The sequence below is a fragment of the Eumetopias jubatus genome, unplaced genomic scaffold, assembly GCF_037043125.1.
Source record: "Eumetopias jubatus isolate StellerSeaLion01/CBP00866 unplaced genomic scaffold, mEumJub1_p1.0 scaffold_17, whole genome shotgun sequence".
In the NCBI taxonomy this organism is placed as follows: domain Eukaryota; kingdom Metazoa; phylum Chordata; class Mammalia; order Carnivora; family Otariidae; genus Eumetopias; species Eumetopias jubatus.
The window spans coordinates 27,270,564-27,276,563 of record NW_028274823.1 but is presented as its reverse complement, the minus strand read 5'-3'; positions in this window follow the sequence as shown (position 1 = coordinate 27,276,563).

Genomic DNA, 6,000 nt, shown 5'->3' with positions numbered 1-6,000 from the left:
TCATTGCTAAAAATAATGAATTATTTTTTGGAAGATATTAATTGAAGGTTCGTAGCAAATGACATAAAGGCGGGTTTTCCTCTCTTTGCTAATTCAAAGTTCTGGTGCCACCTAGTGGTCAGATTTGGAACTGAGACACAGTCTTCGGGCTTGGCCAATGAGCAAGAAGGGCTTCAGGAGTCTCAGGAAAAACATCTTCCTTCTGACCTGCATAGCACCTTTTGGACTTTCACCGTGTTTGCTCATAAAACAAAGCTCCAACTGAAATCATGCTAATCATGCCAAAAAAATTGCAAAATCAAATTTGGTAGGAGTGCTCTTAAGATATCTTCTAAATCAAACACTTTTTTTTGGTAATTGAATGAAGAAAACAATTGAATAATGAATCTCTTTGACCTCATTAGATCCTAAAGAATGACAACATTGTGACTATCTGTAGTAAATCTTAGCCGGATCAGGAAAAGAGTGATAATTTTTAAAAAGAGAGGTAGGAGATATAAAAACAGTGGGTTTTCTTTTCCTTTATAATGTGTCCCTGTTAAACTTTTAGGAAACTATTAGATTTAGTTCTAGCTTCCATAGTTAAAGAATGAGGTTGAGGACTATTTCAGGATGATGTCATCATTAGAAACGAGAACGTTATTTAATTGAAGTCCAGTTGCACTTGAAGACTTTGTCAGGGGACACAGAAAGGTGTAAGTCATATATAAGCCATGGTCCTTGTCATCAGGAGATGATCAGTTCTTTAATAACAGCCTTAAGCATGAAGAGTTTTAATGAGAAAAAGCTCAGCCAGTTGCTCTGACTTCAGTGCAAAATAACAAGGGGGGAATGGCATGACCCAAGAGATTTTTTATTAGGGTTATGAGAATATTTGTAAAACATTGGAATGGATTCTATATTCCAGACCCCTCTTTTAATAAAGCTGTTAAAAATGGAGAAATTCTCAGATTTCTGAGTGGGTTCAGCCATAGGAACTAACTTACTACTACAGAATAAGAAGAGGACTGGGTCATATCTTTTAAGATCTATTCATCTCTGTGACCTTGATTCGAAACAGTGTTTTCATGGTTCTAGAGTTCAGTATCTACTCAGCCGTAACCTACTTCAGTGACAGCATTAGTTAGACCAGTACAGGTGGGATTAAGCATACTTCACCATCCATGAGCCCAAGGTGGTCCTACTATAGGGGGAAAGGATGAAAAGAGAGGACATTCTGGTTATTGGTTTATTAGGCTTTTCTAAATTTAGAGAGAGGAGGTTTTAGGCAATTACTTGTCATTCTGAATTCTCAGTTCCCCCAAAAGATGATGAGGGATGAGTGTGAACTGGAATGTGGAAACTCGTGTTGGGCTTTTCCTAAGAATAACCTACTTTATACATTATCTTCCAACAAAATATACATCGTAAGAACTGTATGTGATCTAGAATCTAGACAAAATATTAACTACATAATATAAAATAAAGTAGACATGTTCTGTTCATAAAAAATGCCATACGTGGTTATTTAAATATTCAAAATAGGTGAGAGACAACTAGGAGCAGACGTCCCTTCTCACAGAGGATGCCTCTCCTTTAAGCGTGGAAAGCAGTGTGGAATGAGGAGGAGGAGCAGAAGTCTGATGGCAAACTTGATGGTTCTTTTCCCACTTGGCATTTTGGCCTTGAGAAAATTATTTAACATCTCTGTGCCTTTGTTCCCTCGTCTGCATGAAGTTCTTTGAAAGGGTGGGTGGCACATGGTTTAAATTGTTATTAGTTTGGATCTATATGGTTGCCACCAGCATGTGATGGCAGGACCAGCTGAAGACCAACTTGCTGCCAGAGCATGGTTTAAGAAGCTGCCTGTAGCTCTTTGGACAGCAGACAACTTTCCCCTCAACATTGTATTACCACCTTTTCAAATACGCAGAAAAGTTTGAAACATTGGAGTGACTTGCCTGTTTACCTACCACCTAGGTTACCTGTTAACTTTCATTTCATACATGTTATACTTAAAAACAGCAGAGCCAGAGAAACAAGTGCCTGATTTTTCTGTAGTTACAAACACTTTTCAGAAGATACTGGACTTATGGGGTGCCCGGCTGGCTCAGTGGGTAGAACGTGCAGCTCCTAGGCTTGGGGTTGTGAGTTGGAGCCCCACATTGGGTGTAGAGTTTACATTAAAAAAAAAAAGTGGCCTTAAAGGGTTTGAGGAGATTTTCTCTTAATTGATTATTGTACCAAATATAGTATTTTCAGTCCTTCGTTATCATAGGGAGAGAATTTATTTAAAAATCAGCTAAGGGGCGCCTGGGGGCCCTGAGCTGGGCTCCGCGCTCAGCCGGGGAGTCTGCTTTTGGATTCTCTCTCTCCCTCTGCCCCTCCCCTTGCTCACACTCTCTTTATCTCTCTTAAATAAATAAATAGATAAATAAATAAACAAATCTTTATTTAAAAAAAATCAGGTAAGCCTGCAGAGGCTTTTCTGCTTACCTACTGGAGGGAGCACAGCAGTAGCTTAAACAGGATCCCACCCCCACCCCCACCTCCAGCCACACATGGCTGAAAAGGGCATGGCTCTGTGCCAAGACAGCAGCAGAGCCTGCTTCTCTTATTGATTCTTGGCCTTGCCTTGGATGGCTCCTAGGAAGCAGCAAAGGGATGACTAATTCTGCCTTATTAGATTGGGAGGTCTCCTAAGTGAGCCTGGCAAGGAATGTGAAGCTATCCATCCAATCTTTCATTTATTCACTAACAACTACCTACTCCGTACCAGGCACTGTCCTAGGCCCAGATCACTAATAATCAAAGATGATGAACCCCATGGGCCAGCAGGACCAAAACAGCTAAGCCTGTTTTCTAATTGTTGTTGGCACCTGTCCTAACTTCTGCGATTTGCCAAGTTTCTTCAACCACACAGATAGCACAGATGAGGTCTTAACAAGGGTTCTTTCGAAGACTCTGCCGGGAGAGTCAGTAGAGGGAGATCTCACTAGATGATAAAAATTAACTCTTTTGCAAATATGGGGCTGGAATTATACAATCCTAATAGTAACCTATGACTTGAGCTTTACTGCCTCATTCCTGTCTCTGTTCAGCTGCTGACCCTGCAATTTCTGCAAGCACAGCTCCCACTGAGGTTAATGGGAGTGTTCTGTGAATGTAAGTTTTGTACTTAATCTTCTCCTGCTGCGTGAGCCTTGCTTGTCTTGGACTGATGACTGTACCAATCCCCTTCCCCAATGGGAACATGCTAGCCCCTCCTTTCATGGAGCAGAGCCTTGTAGCTGTGGTATGCTCCAGGTGAGGGGAAAATCAATTTGGGACAAAAACGTTCTGCTCTAATGTTACTCCACTGCCTCATAGTAATAGCACCCTGCCTCCTATATGTTGTCTAGACGCCCGAAAGAGTAAAAGAGAACAGTATATCGATTACGTTGTGGGGCACTGTAAGCCAGACTTGGCTCTACTGACTTTTTAACTAGGCCTACAGCCATTAACTCTCTTCTCATTTGTGGAATGAGAATTGATGCAGGAGACCAGAAGCAGGTATTTGTTCTCGATCTGGCTCCACTGCCAAACTAGCTACTTGGCTGTAGGAAAATCGTGTGTCCACTTTGCGGTTCACTTTCCCCGTCCGTGAAAGAAGGGAGTTGAATTTGGTATACTCTACATTCCCTGCCAGGCTGGGAAACAGATTTATGGACCTAGAATCTGGAGAGGTCACAGTGCTTTTGAAATTGTTTGAATTTGTTGCCCGCATTTATAAATCAGAAGTTTTACATAAAATATGAATGAATTTCTACTTCTCTCAGAGAAGTAGAAATGTTGGCCCCACGAGCCTGGCATTTCTGCCCAGGTGCCATGGCCAGAGTGTAGAGGCTTCCCCTCCAGCCAGAGTGTGCCCCTTCTGTCTGCTGCCATCCCTGTCCTGTCTGCTTTACCGACCCCTGTAGGCTTTTGAGTTTGTGGCCTGTTTTAGGACTAGGATGCGCACATTTTCAACAAAAGTTACCAGTGAGGGCTTTATCCCCATGATCGTTCAAACGACAGCCGGTCTATGGCCTCATCTAGGAATCTGACTTATATATTTAATTCATTACAAGCAGAAGCCAAGAAGGGCACGTGGAGCTTCGCAGGGATGCTCGCAGGAGGGAACCAGGGTGCCGGGGCTGCTTATGGTAATTTGACATATAACTCAGAGCCTAATTGTGTCAGGTGAGGTGATCTGGACAGTTTATTCTCCGTTCCCAGAGTTAACAAGCCTCCATCACATAACTTTCTTTGTGAATGTTAAATGAACATCCCTTGGAAAGCTAAAACCTCAAAATGTCAAGTTGCTAGGGAGGAAAGGTTTGCACAGCAAGCACAGAAGGATCTGTGCAGCTTCTAGGCTTAGTAGTTAATCTTTTATTAACTGTCCTTATTTTCTTTTTCTTATTAACCTTCTTATTTCTTTCATTTGGATCTAACTAGGGAAATATTGTGAGGGAGGTATTTTTCTTTTTGCTTCTAAATAATGGAAGAGAAGCCCATAAAGCTGATGCAGCCCTTTAAAAATGGTGATTTCTTGAGATAATGAGGAAGAGTCACTGTGGCTATAAACCATGCCAAATGCCCCAAGTTGTGTCTTTACTGAAAATAATTCCCTTTTGCCTCTTTTACAATGCTGATTTTTCTAATTTTACACAAGAGAAAACCGAGGCTGAGGATATTTAAATGACTTGCATGATGGGAGTAGAGCCTAAAAAGTGTTGGAACCGATGCTAGAATGAGATCTAGTATAATCCTGTCGTATTCTAGGGTCTGTCCTTGCTCTCCTTTTGGGCATTCCCAAATTAAAAAAATATAGCAATGAAAAAGGGACAATGACTGCTATAAAAGTAAGAATAATGGTTACATCTAGGCTGGAGGAGAGGGGTGTGATCTAGAAGGGAGCTAGAGGGTCTTTCTCAACTAGAGGGTGGTTCCTTTTATTACAGGATGAACATAATCTTTGCCTGGGACTGTCCCAGTTTAAGCCTCAAACTAGGTGAATTATTAATAGTACCCTTTTTTCAGTCTCCAACAGGTTCTGTTTTGGACGATAAATTCTAGGGTCCGCTCCTTTACATTTATGTTTTATGCACTTCTCTGTAGGTTTGTTGTATGTCAACCTTTTTTTTAGAAGATTGAAAAATGTATCAGGAAATCTCACCTATGATCAAGAATCTAGGCCAGCCTGGGAAAACTCATGTTTACTCTACGATTCATAATTACTGCATGAACCCCCGTGGTAACAGCTGTGATTTAGGTGTGGACTTCCAAAACAGAGGGGGTGGTGTGTCCCATATTCTGGGGACTCCCTGTGGCACCAGGTAGTTACATCTGTTTTTTGTTTTTTTTGGTCCTACATGTGGCTGGAAAAATGGTGTACTTTTAGTTCTAATTGTGCAGGTCAGTCAAGGTAGCAGATGGGAAAGTGCTTTGTAAACCATGGAGGTTTTTTCCTACTTGGAGTGGCAGGAGTTCCCCGAATTCCTACGTTGGCAGGGTCCTAGCATCACTACACTGGTGCTGTCAGTTAATCTTCCGGTAATACAGCTCTTCTACTTATAACTTTTTATAGCTCCGAGTGCCTACAGAATGAAATCTAAATCTCTAAACTTGGCATCCAGCCCACCACAAACTGGCCTGATCATCTTTCCAACATTATTCTTATTGTTCTTTACGGGCTTTAGAAGCAAATCCGACTGCACAGTGTTCCAAAAATGCTGCCCCCTTTGCTGTCTTACTTGATGCTTTTCTCCCCATTAGGGTGCATTTTCCCTCCTTCTTCTCTCTCAGTCCCTTGGTCATGGACTGAATAGTTGTGTCTCTTCCCCCTGCCTCCCCCCTCCAATTCATATGTTGATGCCCTAACCCTCATAGGTGGCTGTGTTTGGGGATGGGGCCTCCAAAGAAGTAATTAGGGTTAAATGAGGTCATAAAGATGGGGCCCTGATCTAACAGCATTAGTGTCCTTATAAGAGATACCAG